A 17571-nucleotide genomic window follows, 5' to 3' on the forward strand; every position below is an offset into this window, starting at 1 on the left:
CAGATCCCACGCCTGTTTCCGCGAGTTTCCTTTGTCCCGATCTTTTGCTTTCTACTTTGTCCTTCCTTCTGGTTTATTTCCAAGGCCTGGCCAGTGGGTCACCCTGTGGGTCATCCAGCATCTTGCAAGTCCGAATACACTTCCCCCTCCCTCCCTTTATCTCCATGGGTCTTGTCTGAGGCGCTTTCTCAAATTACATTTTTGCTCCAGACTCAGATTTCTCTCATCTAAACGTTGTCTTGGTGGTGGCTCTTCCATCTGTTCCTGAAGGATATTCCTTCTACCCATTATACTACTGCTCTGATAACTTTTCAAAAATGTAAGTAACAGAAAAGCATTCAAACCAGGCAAAATGGTTTCTCCGAAATAGAAACAAAATCTCAGTCCCTGTTCTCAAGTACAGATGAAGATGGGGAAATGGACTTGGGGTAGAACTGACTTTCTCTCCTGAGAAGCTCAGATACTCTCATTTTTTTGAAGTGAGACCAGGAATATCAGGCTCCAGTTGATTAATCTGGAACAATTTGTTCCTTGCTATCCTATTAATTTTTATTCCACTTATTTATTTATTTTGCTTCATTCATTCATTCATTCATTCATTCATTCATTCATTCATTCATTCTATTCTCAACTGCCAAAGCCATAGAGACCCAAGGAGTTTTACAACAGCAACAACACATTATCAAGCAATTAAAATCTTCATGGTAAACATAAATGAATTAAAGCCACTGGTAACTAACCAAAGTGACAATAATACAAGGAGAAATTATAATAATAGTGATAGTGAAAAATAAAGAAAGCAAATCATCAGAAAACAAATGAAAGTATATCAACAATCAAATCAAATAAGCAACACAATGTAAAATAAACTTGGCAAGAACATGCCAGATGGTCTCTGGAAAAGTTCCATCTTTAGTAGCCTTCAGAAAGTTAGAGGAGACAGAGCAAGCCTTACTTCTAAGGGGCATCCATGCCACAAACAGTCCAACAACAGTGAGGGATGGGGCCTCCTGGGTGCCTCCTTCTTGACAATGGGGCATTATTATCCAGGGACTACAACAGAACAAAATGGCATTCGTAGCTCAGCCTCAGTGGTGCGAGGTCTGGTTCTCTTTTGCTATAAACATTTTTGGTGCATGTGGATTGCTTCAGACACACTGGATTTTTTTCCACACATAGCGACAATGAGGGAGTTATAATCAAGGAGGACCAGGTTGACCACTGACCACGAGAAAAAGTTCTGCCTGGTTTCTGTGCCTTTACCAACTTGATCAGCAGCATATGGAATTTTTCTCTTCATGGCAGAAAGGCCTCCCACCTACTTCCTTCAGCACTACCTTGAAAGTCAACCCTGCTTCCATTCAACAGCTTCTGCGCCTCTCTGGCTTCAAAGAAGTGCATTCAGTTCCTGCTTCCTCACAGTTGTCTCAGTCACTTGCAGATCAGTTTCCAAAATGAGGATGTGCTTTTTTTTTTCCTTCATAAAAAAGGCAAAAAGAATCCCAGATATTAATAAAATATACTCTATCTCCCATCCCCAGGAGCTAATGAAGCCCAATTATTGTGCTGGCAAAGAGGCTTTTCAATCAATAAGCAAAGGATGGGGGTCTTTGTCAAGGCAGAGTCATCGTCTTCCTTTCATAAATAAGGTACATCATTAGTTCGCTCCTCTTGAAAAAAGAGCCCATGTGACAAAGGTTGGATGTGTTAGATGTGCAAATTGCTATTTTCTGAAGGAGGCCAGAAAAACTCAGCAGATTATTTTTGGGGGCAAATGGACATTGTCTCCTTCCAGTTAGGCCATAGCTCCTTGTCTGATCTCTGATCGAGTGTTTCATGGAAGGGACTTCTTCCATTTTGCTGTGGACTCCTCCTCTCCCACCGTTTATACACTGACTTTGTCCATCAATGGTGTTTATTGTGAGCTCTTCATTTTCTAGACCACTGATCCAAATGTTCTGAATGTCTCTGGTAATAATTCTAAAATATTGCATTAAAAGAGGAAATTAAAACTATCTTCTGCTTGCAGGGAGGGGGAATTGCAACCTCACAGTATCCTTTTACCCTCAAACTCAGGGGAAGGCAACCAGAGACCAGATGTGCTTCTGATAATTTGTTTTATTGTATTATTACAAAGCATAAGTCATACATTACATTATTTGAGTACAGTGGTATTTATACAATATTGACTAGAGATTATTAACACTCTAATATTTAGACAACTTAAACCTTTAGAGATAAAGAAGTTTATACCAGTATTAACTATGATTTCTAAAATATCAAGGTTGATAAGCATAAAGTTGCTTAAATGTTGCATCGAAAGCTAAATGTGGCAATAGTAAACAACTGCAAAATCCATCAAACTATTTATTATACAATAAAAAATTCTGTCTTAACCTTAATACTTAATATTAAAGTCTCCATTGCATTGTTACCTATTACTGCATGAACGTATTAAAAAAAAAATTACAACAAAAGAAAAAAGAAGAAGAAAAAGCTATTTGGGTTCTAACTTCCCGCTCTTGTACCTCTACCAATTTGTGGTGTTTATAAGCATTTAGGCCCCCTTAGAAGCAATACTGTAAGTGTTTACATTTGTCATGCTGTGGAATATATTGTGTATATGGGAACCATTCTTGCTTGAACTGGGTTAAACTTCTATTGTGAATATATCCTGTTAATTTTGCTACTGCTGCATATTCTCCAAGGTTGAGTTCCCAGATACCATCCGAATTGTACCTTTCTTCCAGTGTTGGGCAAAATTTATTCTCACTGCCATGAGCATCTTATCTCAGTAAATTATATTTCTTGTTGATATATTCTGGGATTATACCTAACTGAAAAAGTTGTGAATTCATTCCAAATTTAATTGCCAAAAATTTGTGCATTGTATTATGTATATCTTTCCAGTACTTTTGAGGTGTTTTGCATGTCCACCACATGTGGTAAAATGTTCCTTCTATTTCATGGCATTTCCAACATTTATTACTGTACGACTCATCTATCTTGTACATTTTGTACCATTTTTCTTCTAGATTGTAGCTTGGAGTACCTTTTATGGATCTGGTCTGTCATTCTTCCCACTGTTGTGTTGTGGCTGTTTCTTTAAAATTTTGTATCCATTTTATCATGCAGGTTTTTATTTGTTCTGACTCTATGTCATATCTTACTGATTGTGCCATCAAGTCATGTTCAACTCCTAGCAACCACATAAATAGATTTTCCCCATGATGGTCCATCCCTAACCTGGTCTTTCAGGTCTTCCAGTGGTGACCCCATCGCCACTGTAACTGAGCGCATCAAAGTAAGAATTCACATATGCACCCTAACAGATGATATCGGTTTTGTATAGCATTTCAGATTCTTTTTTCTTAATATCCATTCCTTGTTCTTAAGACCAGATTTTATCCTTCCAGCAATTTAAAAACACATCAACCATGGTATGTTCCAGCCTTCACTGAATAATTCCTGCTGTGTCTTTAATCTATTCATGGGATCTGGGTAGACCATGTCTGTGTATGCAATAAAACTGTTCTTACTGTAATTTATTTCCAACATGAAAAGCACTTGGAGGAAAGTTGAAATTGTTGGGGCTATTATTTTCCTTATAGATTTCCATGCTTTTATCAAACTTTGTCTAATAACATGTCCTTTTAAGGGTTTATTCTCATTTGTATCTCTGTACCATAAATATCTGCGGAGCCCAAAGCACAACAGCTTTCCCTTTATTGACTGGCAATTCTGGGCAGACGGCTCCATGGGTGATTAGGCTGGGGAGATGTTGAAAGCCCTTCCACAACTTCCACCACACGCTTCTGTAATCCACCAGCTGCAACAACCAAACTGTTTTCGAAAAGACAATGGTATCAACGGACTGAACTGTAACACATGAGATACATGGCTGAGATAATTGAACAAACAATTCTTATTGATCTGGAAGAGCATTTCAGATTGTTTACAGGTAATGTGACACAGTAATTTTAGTCATGTATTCTTCTGATACCATCTCTCTCTCTCTCTCTCTCTCACACACACACACACACACACACACATGCAGAGAGAGAGAGAGAGAGAGAGATCATAGTCTTTTCTTTTTCAGGAACAGATGATACCACTCTCATTAAAACCATAATTTCCACTAGTGGGTTTTCTGCTTTAGATCCCGGTATCATCAGAGTGGACCTTTGTGCAAGTAAACAAATCAGGTAAGGACTTATTTATCCAATATTCTGGTTATACTTCAACTGTATCCAGTTTACAGCTGGAGTCAAAGACAGCATAGAACTGCCTACTTCTAGCTAAAGTAGACAGAAACCTGAAGTGACTTTTGGTCTAAAGTGTGCTTGGCCCCTATTATCAGCAGAAACTGGAATCCCATAGTCCGAAGACTCCTCTAGTCCAGCCCTTACTCAGTGAAGGACTCCATGACTACAGCATCCCCAGAGATGGCCATCCATCCTCTGCTTCAGCACCTTCAGAGAGTCCACCAGTTCCCGAGGCAACCTGGTCCATTGTGAAACAGTTCTTGCCCTTTGGATTTCCCCCCTTCAAACCCATGTGTTTCAAATACTTCAGCTCATCACGTATTTTTAAGGCATTGTCTGTGTTGTCTTTCTCCATTCACTCAGACCCTCACCCAGAACTCAGAACTGCTCAGCTCCAGCATTAGTCCAGCTAGTGACTGCAGCTTCCTGTCACTGCACCCTCGAATATGATCCATCCCATCCCATCCCATCCCATCCCATCCCATCCCATCCCATCCCATCCCATCCCATCCCATCCCATCCCATCCCATCCCATTCTATTCTATTTATTCTATTCTATTCTATTCTATTCTATTCTATTCTATTCTATTCTATTCTATTCTATTCTATTCTATTCTATTCTATTCTATTCTTGTAAAAAACTGCTTTTCTTTTGCAGCAAACTTCATCCTGGCGCCCTAAGAGTTCTTACATATTGGGTTTCCCCCCCCCCACCCCAGACAGCTAAAACATTACATTACTTGCTAATGTAATGCTTATACAATTTTTCTAGGTTTGTCCTAGGTTTGTGAGGACAATGGAGCTGAAAAATTGTTATCATTTAATTAAATGTGCATCAACTTCAGGGGCACTGAGGTGCCTTCTTGGTGTTCAACAACACTGTCTTTGTTTACACAAATGCTTCTGGCTTTCACGTGCACTCTATAGGCGTGCTCAAAGATTTTAAAATGGCAAGTGGCTGCAACCCAGGGTTTTGTTTGGAAGCGTGCCGACTCCCCCCGAAAATTGACAAAAATAAGCATACCGGAGTTGGGGGCTAGAAGGGGTATCAGGTAATATTCTGTAAACTAAAAACTACCATGTACCTTATGGTAGCAATTTAGTAAATGGCCAACCATGCAAATGTACCCACTACTTGTTCTCAACACTCTAAATCAGTTCTGTGGCTGCAGATTCACTTTTAGCTGAATGAATAAGCCACATGGAGACAAGCAACAAGACAACAAAGGAAACAGGAGACAGTAAGAAAGGTGTACCAGACCTTGGCTGCAAACTTTCAGAAGGCTATAAAATGCTAGCAAAGAGATACAGAAAAATAACTTTTTGCCGGCTTCTGGTGGTCATCTGGATCTTGCAGCCCAGATCCAGTGGGCCTACAGCCTTTGGACCTCAACAGCAGGTCTAACCCTGGAAGAATTCCTCAGCTGCCAGCGTGTGCTTTGTGCTTTACTAAGAGAAAGGGGCATAAATGGGTATCAATTGTTGGGCTCCTTCCTTTACAGGGAAGGACATTGATGGGCCTTGTAATAGTGAAGGAAGGAAATGCCTAGGAGCATGCACACAACCCTCTCCTTTAGTATGCAACAAACAGAAGGCCTTTGCTGCATAGAAAGGTGGCCAGGTTAAAGGATTAACTTCTGAACAATCTTGGGTGGTGGCAGTTCTAATAATACTAGGGATGCCCTGACAGCTGGGATTCATTCAGATGAAAACCCTGCTTGGCATCTGAGTTTAAAACACAGCTAAGTGACCCAAACAGGTTCAAGTTAGTAGCAACTGCACTATTCCTCACTGCACCCCGCTGTGCCTGCTCTGAATCTGGAAACATTATCCCGGAGGGACTGGTGTGTTTGGAATCCAGGATCGCGGAGATGAATTTGAGGCCATGTTCCCCACTGACAAGCCTCCTCTCTTCTTTCTGCAAAGGTCACCATTTCATGGGCTAGAAGGACACAGCAAATTATTCATTTCAGTAGGGCACCCCTGAGGTCCCTGATCTCTTGACTTACAAGTTTTTCTGGGCTGCGGGTTGGCAATTAAGATGCGGGAAGTAGATGGCAAAAGGAAGGGAAGAGAGTCAGGGAAGAATAAGAGGGCAGAATAAATACGAGAAGTGTTTTGTAAGCTTTTGGTAGCTTTTATGCTGCTGTTACTCTGATAAACTGAGTAAGCACAGCTGAGACAAAGCCTAGGCTGTGTCTTTCCTGAGCAATGAGGTCATTCCACAATCATGCAAAAATGGTCCTCATGCTTGGTGTCTAACTCTGGGAGGAAACTGGCAGTGGCAAGGACTTGCCCAACCTGTGGGCATGACCAGGAATGGCCCATCCATATAGGCAAGCTAAGCGGTCACCTAGGATGCCAAGTTAGTAGGGCACCCAATTTTGAAGGGGAAAAAAAATCAAATGTTGCTTGTTGATTGGCAGGTTCACGAGGAGTGCCTGTTGCTCTCAATCAGTTCCAGGACTGCCACTGGATGTGAGTCTGCCTTCACCAGCTGCCTCATCCATCTCCTGAGAACTGTGATGACCAGGGTCAACAGATAAGCCACGCATCAAGGCCAGAAGCCTATTCAATGTAAGTTCTCTCAGCAAAGGCAGTGCTCCTAATCTTTAGTGGGCAACCTTAGAAAGATTGACCTGCTACATTGCTGCCCCACATCTTCAGCACAGTCATTAGAATTGAGCAAAATCAGCCCTAAGTTGACTGTAGTTTACCAGCCATGTGTTCTGACCAGCCTAATGCTGTCTTTTATGTAGTTCTGGACCGCAATAGATGGTTTATAAAATCTTTTTTGGCCCACCATACATGGCTGAATTAAAGGGATATATCTGTTCAAACTGGCCAGCCCTAACATCAGAAGTGTCTTCTGCGGGGGTGGGAAGCCTTTGGCACTCCAGATGTTGCTGAACTGTTAGTAGTCCTAGACTGCATGTTCAACAATAACTGGATGGCCACCAGTTACTCAGTTCTGCTTTACTGGTCTCTACATCCAAAGCAATTTCTCTCCATCCCTTTTGAAATGCATCTCAAGAGTGTTTCCTCTTGACATTTTGATTCAGAAGTCTCATACTGTCTCGACAATATAATTTGGGCTTCAAATCTCAACCTTCAATCTTCCACCAATTCTGTTCTGTGGTACTGCCGTGTTCATGCACATACTAAGTAAATAATTTTAACCGTGGTTAATTGAACACGCCATAGTGACACTATTATACTATTTCACTAAGTCATAAGAGTGGGCTTTCATTATGGTTGCGCAGATCATCACAAATCATTTTTGTTTTACGATCTCCTTTGGCAGTACAATTTTGGTCCTAACATTTTTCTTATAGATTTTTCTTTAAAAATCTTCAGAATACAGTAGTTACTTTATAAGTGGCATGATGGCTAATGAACTGTTTCATTGGTTTGCTTATTTCATTAAGCTTTAAAATCTGCTGTATGTGCAGAGAAGCAGAGGACTCTTCATAGAGAATTTTCTCTTTCTCCAGAACTTCCTGGAGGGCCCGTGTGCCCAGGTTGCTTGGATCAGGTGAGCATTCCAGGAAGCACTGTGAGAGGTGCAGCTGCATTAGGAAACCTCCTTTGGATAGAGGTTACTCCTTGAATGCCTGGGAAATCACATGCTTCTGGAAATGTCAAAGAAGGAAACATGTTTCTGCAAAGAATCGCATCCTGTGATAAATATACAGATAGGCTGGGAGTAGGAGAAAACTGGATTTTTTTCCCAAAACTTTAATATCTTTGAATGTTCTGACTAGGGCGGAATTTCTAAACTTAGTGTCAGCTTTTGCAGAACGCAATATCCAGTAACTGCATGTATTTATTAACTGGTTATATAATAATAAACAAAAAAAAACTCAATAAAAGAGAAAAAGGAAGGGAAATAGGTCACATGAGTGTGTGGAACCCTTCTAAGAAACTTTTCCAATCTTGCAAAAACTTCTGATGTTTTTCATGAGATGGAACCACCGTATTTTCAACCCATTTTAGCATGGGTTAAATTTTGTTTAACAATTCTATGATCCTGTCCATGGCCATAATTACTATCTGTCATCAATCATGGCTCATTTTAATTCCAAAGAGACAGCCAGGAGTGACAAAGTGCTTTCAGGGCCCATGCTGCAAGAACGAAAGTTTGTAAGCAGAAAATTGGAAACGGTGTCGAATTTAGGGACTAGAACCCCAAAACTGAGTATAGCCAAAAGGAAGCCGATGTATCTTTCTAAACGTGTAAGTAGAGTGCCATTGACTGCAATGTTGTGGGCAAAGACCCTTTGTCTCTTGCATATTTGCTGCATTGGACAATTTCTCCTGAAGACTTGCATTTAGTAAGTTTGTTTTCCTCCAGGGAGTTGGTCTCTGCAGAAATGTTCCAGTTAGCCTTCTTGCTATACTAAAGGCAGAGAAAACAGAGAAATGAGCTTCCACTGGAAATATGGAAGAAAAGAAAAAAGGAAGGGGTCAGGATATTCCATGTGGATTTTTCTTTCACATTAACAAGAAAAAAAAAAAGTGATTTTCAATCAACTCCTAGGGGGATACTACAAATCAAAAGGGGAGAACATCAAAAGCAATTTTGAGAGAGGGGTTCAGGGCCCTGCAGCTCTCCAGAGAGACTTTAAAATGTTTGCAGCAATAGCAAATATATTGTACGGGAATTACATGGGTGAAAACTCTATCTCTTGGAAGCACCAGTGGCCTCAAACAGACGGCACTGCAGTTCCTTGGCTAGGCGGACCTCTCGCTCTGCCTCACCAAGTGTCCTCAGCTGGAGGTCCAGGGCCAAGATGCACTGCAGTCCATGCAAAGCTGGGACTGCTGTCACTTGGGTGTGCTGAGGAATAGCATCGTTTGCAACAGATGCAAACATTTCCCCACTGTTTTTTTCCTACTGGGACTAGGAAAAAACACATCTGATACAAGCACATACAATCTTATATATAAATTATATGCGCATTATCTGCATATAATTTATATACAAAATAAATTAATATAATATAATATAATATAATATAATATAATATAATATAATATAATATAATATAATATAATATAATGCCCAGAGTCACCCCACAGTGAGATGGACAGTGACAAATTTGAAATATAACATTTAAAAAAAATACACAACCGAGTACACGTTAGTCATCCAGGGACTAGCCCTCCGGTTCGGGATTGTCCAAGTGCTTAGATCAAGGCTGTTCCATTTTCTGCCAAGGGCTGCAAGAAAATAAGGGGAAATTGGTTGATATTTAGGGGAAGGGAGGGTGGGGGAGTCAAAATGAAAAGGTGGATGAGGACCATATCAAAAATAAAAATCCACAAAGAAAATCTATGCGTGAGTATCCAGGTTTTCTAATGCTTTTAATGGACTAAGGTCTTTGAGTTCCACAGATAATGTGGACAGCAATACTGTGACAGCAGTTTTCCATAGCCGTGGTGGTCTCCCATCTAAGTACTAGCCAGGTGTGACCCTACTTAGTGTTTTCAAGATCAACCAGCTGGTGCTGCAAACACTCAGCAAGCTTTTAAAAAGTATATGAAACTATATCGCCAACACTGGATGGTAGCTAGAAGCACCATCCATTGCAAAACCTCTGTGCGTGTTTGCTTTCTATGCTTGAGCCTTGAAAGAGTTAATTGTCCACAGGTACCTGAAATACTTTTCAGTGATAATATACAAGTCCCTTACATCTGCTGTCCTGAAGCTGGTTCAGAGTTTTCTTGGACATTCACAGAAATTAAAAATGCTTACAGGCGCACAGCGTGCTTATGACACGGTCGGGAAATCAGCTGTTTAATGTGCTTCTAACTCCATGAATCTGGCTGTTGTTGCTTAACTCGTTGACCCCATAGGGCTAGTCTGCCCTGAAAGGAAAAGGAACACTGCCATTTCCCATGTTTTCTCTTGAAACTCAGTCCCCTTCTCACTCGGGCCTCCCTCCTCCCCACCCTGCTGCCAACCTAGCATCTTCACCATGAAGTTTGCTGCAGATCAATTATCCACAGCAGTCTCATTTCACACAAGCTGACTTCTCAAGCCAGACAGAGAGCAATATGGATCTTGGGAGGGCAGCAAACATCTCCTTCACCGTCTGGGGGAAATCAAGAAGCAGGGTGCACCGTAAACCTATAATAAGCTGAATTATGGCCTTGGGAGAGCGTCTGCGTCCCCCACTGATGCCCGGAAAAGACTCTTTAAGTTAGGTTCTTCAGGATAGGTCTGCCTGCCATGAACAGCAGGGGAAAAATGATTGGGTGTATCTTACAACTTGAACTAAAAGCCAAGAGCAAGAAGTGCAAAAGTGGTGATTTTATATTACTGGAGACCATCTTCAGTTTCAGGTCTCCACCAAGCTGTTTGTTGCTTCTTTTTTTCCTAATACCCGTTGGGGAAAATGCTAGTGATTCTCAAGCAATTCCTGTGATGATACCGTAGGTCAGTGTTTCTCAACCCTGGCAACTTTAAGATGAGTGGACTTCAAATCCCAGAATTCCCCAGCCAGCATGGCTGGCTGGGGAATTCTGGGAATTGAAGTCCACACATCTTCAAGTTTCTAAGGTTGAGAAACACTGACCTAGGTACTTCCAGGGCTCAGGCATCCTATTGGCAGACCGGGTGAAGAGTTGCATCCCTTCTGCCCCACACAAATCAGGCCTGCCCCACCTGCAGAATGTCACGAATCAACAATGAATGGCTTCTATTTGAAGTCAGAAATTACATTTCTCTATTGTTGAAAATGACATCACGGCTCATGGTGAGATTCCCTCTTGCATTGCCCTGCACTGATCTCTTTTGCTCTTTTTCATGAATGAAACCTCCATCCTGAGGAACATGCACAGAAATCTGGCTGATTTTTTAGAACTTGTTGTGTCACAGAAAAAATATCCTTTACCTGTTTAATATATTTTTGTCAGCAATCTGTGATACAGTAAAAATTATTGGATTATTTGGTCTTTTAGATCTAGACCTTCCTGTAAACGGTGGAAAAATAAGAAATTGGGTAATATAAAATCTTCTGCTTTCCTTCAGATGTTCTTTTCCAGATGTGATATGTGCATTGCTATAAAAAAGAAAGACACTCTCCAAATTATTTAAAGATAGTAAAACCAGAGCTGAAAGCATAATTACCATTACTTAGAGCTGAATTTTACTTCTGCCTTATTTTCCTGACTGGGTGTTGTTTAGAAAACAATACAGCAGGTATCTGTGCAATAGACATCTGTCTCTTCTTTCCTATTCATCATTTAACAGTATTTTATTATCTTTTTGACATAACATCTTGGTCTCTTCTAGACTCTTCTTAACTGAAGTCAGAACATTTTTTAAAAATAAGCAGCATTCAAAATCAAAATTTTCAGAGCTTTGCACTCTTTGGAAGGGAAGCCACTTCCTCAAGAAAGTGGCTATTTCACACACAGCCCATTCCCACTTAAAGGTTCCCCCCGTTTGCTGGGCTAGATAGATGAATAATCAGGTTAGCTACAGAGTGCTCTCCTTTATACGCGGGCCGGACAATTTGGGGCCCTTAAATGCCATAGGTGGTATCACCCAAAACTTTGTAAAAGTTGCCACTGATTGTTTTTGGGGGTGGGGGGCAGGCAGTCCTGGCAAGGAAGAGTATGAATCGGGTTTAATTTACTTAGGTAAATACACCCTTTCAACCATCAAAAGGTTACCAGTCCCGTTGTGTGGTTAACTTTCCCTGGGAAAGAGGGAAAGGCCAGGAGTCATTCTACGGAGTAGGGCGAAGAGTTTTCTGGTCTATCCAGGCATGCAATAATTGGATTTGCTGGAGGGTCTGATATTTCAGTACTAAAAATTAATATGTAAAAGGGTGACTTTGCTCTAGAGAAATCAAGCCTGCAAAGCATGCCATTGAACACTTGTGCCTTGACAGAAAGAAAGACTAGAATTTCCCTATTTCAAAAAGTTGCTCTGTCCTGGGTCCCATTCCTTCTGAATTCTCAGTTCTCAGATTTAGTCCGGAGCCATAGCATACAAACTAAAATGGCAAAAAGCAGTGCAGAACACGCTTTGGATTTGTGTTAAAATGAAGATTCCTGGTTCACTTTTGGAAGGAAGACTGGAAGAAGCATGAGGAGGTCCCAGCATCAGAACATGGCCAAAAGTGTCTTGCCTGAAACACTGCACTTCTCCTAGCAAATGACATACCAATGCAATTGTCCAGAATCCAGTTTGCATTGAGGAACTATCAATGCACAACATGAAGACATGTGTACTGATAAGATCCCATGTCCCTTTTTTAAGGAGAAAAGCTGCTTTAGCAAATAACAGTTGGGGGCCAAAACTCAGCCACAGGGGGGCTACAAAACTTTTCTTCAGCCTCTGTGAATTCCCAAGCATGTGTATGTTAAGGTAATCTATTGTCTCCACCTTTCCAATTTTAATTACTGAGCTCAGTATCTCAGCATGCTGAGATGGTTACAAAAAAACCACAGAACTCCTGGTGCTTTGTCGACAGCGCTAAAGCCGTAGAAAATTAATTAGAGTCATTTCAACTCTTTTGAGTCACTTTCTCTCTGAGGTCATTGTTCTCAGTTCTGCACAGCTAGGAAAACTGACAGTGGCCATAAATTGCAAATGGTTGCCTTTAGCTCCCATCACACTGGCTTCCCCCATCCCCTCGGAGGCACTGCTCACTTCAGAACGGAGAAAAAGATATAGGGAGTCTTTGAACAACACAGTTAACAGGTCAGCTTTACAAAACGAGCTGCTGCATTTAAATAACCTGCAAAGCTTGGTTAGTTGCAGCCTTTTTGGTTTATTTTGTCTCTGTACCTCAATATCTTGTGCAATTTGGGTTTTTATGATTCAGTGTCTTGTCCATGTCTAGAAAATGGGTTAATTCTATGTTGTGTAAATGCACCCATACAATATATTCCTTATTTCTGTCAGGTTCCAGAAGAAGTGGGTAGGCTTCCACACTGGAAGGATTAATGCAACTGCAGTTGGTCCATCTGTTTCTTTGTCTATGACTAGTTAGATGGGACAAAATCCCCCCAGTCAATGCAGTTGCTTCAGGATGGCCACTCACGTAGTTAAATTCAATTCCCCTTCACCCCCTGGAAGCTTAAGGTAATGCTTAATATAATCCCCACCACCACCACCACCACCCTTATCTGAGCAACAATAACCTTGTGTGGCAGGTTGGGTGAAGATGGGATGGGTGCTAGCCTAAAGTCACCCAAAAAGTTTCCGTGGCTGTGGGCAGGCTTGAATCTGGGTCTCCCTGGTCCCAGTGCCACACCACATTCCATCACAACTGACAATTTCCTTGAAAAACTGAGTGATAATTTGAAGGATCAGCACTCTTTTCCAGGGTAGCGTGATTCCAGTTCAAGGAGAAACAGATTTGGCTGCAGAATTTCCTGCTTCAAATGGGAAGTTGTATCCCACCTCCATTTTTCACAATTGACTCTGGAGGCTCCATTCAGATGATTCAAATAATGTGCAGCCATTGTTTCATGACTGAATATTCGAATGCTTGGGATCACAGGATGTAAATTAGCTGTAGAGCCTTTACAGCACAGGCTATTATTTGCAATTGCATGTCTTGGAACCAGTTCATAGCGCATTGCTTCCATGACATAATTTAATATCCTAGCTTCTCTTCTCTTCTCTTCTCTTCTCTTCTCTTCTCTTCTCTTCTCTTCTCTTCTCTTCTCTTCTCTTCTCTTCTCTTCTCTTCTCTTCTCTTCTCTTCTCTTCCCTTCCCTTCCCTTCCCTTCCCTTCCCTCCTCTCCTCTCCTCTCCTCTCCTCTCCCCTCCCCTCCCCTCCCCTCCCCTCCCCTCCCCTCCCCTTCCCTTCCCTTCCCTTCCCTCCACATCTGTACAGATATAGACAGAAGAGAAGGGGAAATTACAGCACGTTACTGTGGCAACCTACTTCAAATCTTCAGCCACGCGTTTGGCTAAGATGAATTTGGCAAGAGGAACAGCAAGATAATTGAACTACTTATGGCTTGCATTGAGCCAAACCTATACAGCTGGCAATGCCAAGATACATTTCCCTTTGCAGTGCTTTTTCAGCAGTTCTTACAAAAATGATGGCTATTTAAAAAAAAAAAAAAACTGACCTTGCTGGTGCTCATTTGCTACTCTTCATCATTCATGTTTAGACTGACTGGCCTGCTGTGGAATCCTTATGAATCTCTCACGGAAAAGATCTGCTTCAAAGTTTTGACAGACCCGCCCTTGAGGCAGGTTTGTAAACTGAAGCAAGGAACTGCTTCATGACACTACAGTGACTCAGGGGCCTCTCCCCTTGTAGTCTTTGGGAGATTCTGCAGAATTCATGGGTTTTCCATGGCTTTGGGGAGTTGATATAGATAATATATGATGTTGCAACCTCCATTGCTAAAGATCACTGAAGGAGGGAGTGGGGTGACCAGTGCTGTGGCGAGCTATCCAACACCGATATAAGTTGCCAACTGATCAGTTTTAGCACTCCTTAGACTGTCTGCCGAGCAGTGTTCTAGGCTAGTGTTGCCCTGGTCTACGTTCTCCTTCTCATCTCTCAGTAGCTCCAAAGTGGCCAACTCACAGGCTTCAAATTTTCTTTGTGTTGGTCCTGCCAACACAGTGGAGTCCAGCTCAGCTCTCAGCATTATGAATATAGGTCAGGGCTGACCAGTCCTGGATGTACTTGTGAGTCAAAACTTACTTTTACTTTCTCCGTGATTGGGACACGTTGTAGTCTCTTGACAGGAGGGAATGGGTGCCAGGGGAACACAAGCACCTGCCCAAGTATTTTGAAAATAGGAGAGCAAAGCTATGAATACCATGTAGTCTATGCCAACCTTTTTCTCCATGGGCTGCCTGTCTCAGCGGCATTTTATCTCTCTGTGCCAGCCTGCTGCCTCTACTAAGCAGTTAACAGAGTATTTCCATCAAGCTGTAGACCCGATGCCACTACATGCTGCTATTAATTATGGGATCCTTCCTAGGAGAGATCAAGCTTGCCAACCTAAGCCAAACCCACCTGGCACCTAGCAGAGTCACCTCCATTGGCTGGAGATGGAGTTTGGCACCCTAGCAAAGTGGGTAGAAAAGTAACAGCTTGCTTTTTAAAAGCTGCTTATATTTTTCAATTGGAGTAGGACACTGTCTGCATTCATTCAGCCAACTTTTCTGTCAACTCCTATTTAGACATTTAGAGACTGCCGTGTTGCCTCTCCTCATCCCCAATTCCAAAAGAGGTTCAAGAGGAAACTTGCAGAACGTGATTGCACTAAAACCCTTGAAGGTATCCAGCTGAAACTGGGCAGAGCTGAGCAATTCTTAAGGTCTGCCATCTCTGCTATTTTCATCCCACTCTATCAAAAAATACAGGAGCCTCAGTGTTTTGAAGCTTCCTATTGTAGTCTGTGGACATTTTTTAAAAAAATCAAATCCCAAAGCATCTCGAATCCAATAGAGTTACCTTTGAATCAAAAACTTGAATCAATCAGGGCCTTCTTAAATATTAGATCTCCAGTTCAGATCAACTGACAGCTGCTTGGCACAGGCCCAGTATATGGATGTGCAAGATGTCCAAAGATTTGGAAGGAATGCTACAACATATGTTCAGTTTTAAAGGAAGAATAAGGTGGAGCTGCTCACTGTCCCTTATTTTTATAGGAATGTCATTCATTTCCACACACCACAGCTTGGTGGAACATAGCAGTTGACCCTCATTTCAAACACCCAATCTCCTTTGCTACTACAATACCCATGGGAACTCATTTCTGCTGTGATGCTAGGTAATGCACTGGGCTGTGTAACAACTGTTCTGCTCTTTCTGATCCAGGCACAACCCAAGGACACTTTTTTTGTGAATTAGAGAGCCAAGATTTTATTCATGAATGGTTCATAATAAACTGCTTCCACTTGTAGTTAACGTATGACTGAAGGGTATCTGTATCATGCCAGAAATGCAAGTGGAAAAGAAAGAGCTTAATTTTATTTATTTTTATTTTATTTTAAAATAAAGCCCTTTGTTTAGAAGAATGACAATTATGGCCTTGGTTCAGCACATCAAAGCTTTTTGCTGGACAATTTAAAGGCTACCTTAGGGCCTATTCCTCATCCCTGCTATCTCTGCCTTACAAGAGATCCAGGGGAAATATTTAGAGGGTGAAATCCTTGAAAATATCCAGCAGGATACATTCTGAAGGGCAGGGACATCCATGAGGGGGAGTCAAAAAATTAGGATGACAGCCACAACCCCCAAAATCAAAGCCTGATATCTCCCATCCTCACTTTTCAAAGCCATCAGACTTATGATTAATTTAAAACTTCAGCCACATAAAACCTCACTTGCATAGTCTTTCAGATTTTTAAAGATGATTTTGAGACAACAGCGAGAGATGTCTCAAAGCTTCAAGTGTTCTCAGAGAATCTCTCTTTTTTATTATTTTTATTATGAAGAGAAGAAGCTTATACCCAAGTCGCTGAGGACCTTTGAAAGAATACAGGGATTTTATGCTGACCAGGTGTGGTCTGTAGGCAGATTTGCAGCATCAGAAGCAATGCTACTTAGCTAGAAGAGGCCTGTTCAACTATTTTAAGGCTGTGCAACTAAAGGACTGGTTCTGGCAACTGGCAGGAGAATATTGCAGGGAAAACAGTCATTTTGTTTGTAAATATGTGAACAACAGTTCTGTCTCCCTCTCCCATCTCAACAACCTTACTATCCAAAAACTAAAGATTTTGTTTTTAGTGTTTACATAATGGTTCCAGCTCGCACACTCATTCAACAGATGCTGGGCAACACTAAGATGCCAACAGTCTGTCACTCTAGTTCTTCATATTGTCCTGTTCCTTCACCCGATCTGACAACCTAGGAAAGAATGCCAGAATCCATTGGCACAAGGGAAGTTCTGTGGACTACTTTGCAGGAGGTGGTTGGTTCTCAATTAGGCATCCTCTTTCAAAGGGTCCGGATGAAAAGCAATGTCCCCTAAGAAGAGGGAACTGGAACCCCGAAAGTTGCCCATCAATAGTTAGATTGAAGTAGGTTAAGATAACAATGTCTCATCCAGAAATACTTAGGAAGGAGAAGCAAGTAATACTTTCTTAAAGACGTGTAAGAAGGATGGGAAGTGGAGGAAGCACAGGATATTGTGCATACGGTAAAGTTCTGGAAGAGTTTAAATAACAAAGAAAGTTCTCCCCAGGGCAATGGACCTTTCCTTCTTGGGTTAAAACATTCACTTTTACCTACCCTGCTTGTTGACTTTTACCAGCCTGGTAGACAAGCATTGGGCATGCATGTAATAGGGCAAACCTGTCCAAGAA

Source organism: Python bivittatus, unplaced genomic scaffold, assembly GCF_059951505.1.
Source record: "Python bivittatus isolate LINGU-HERP-01145 unplaced genomic scaffold, Pbiv_v1 ctg000050_np1212, whole genome shotgun sequence".
In the NCBI taxonomy this organism is placed as follows: domain Eukaryota; kingdom Metazoa; phylum Chordata; class Lepidosauria; order Squamata; family Pythonidae; genus Python; species Python bivittatus.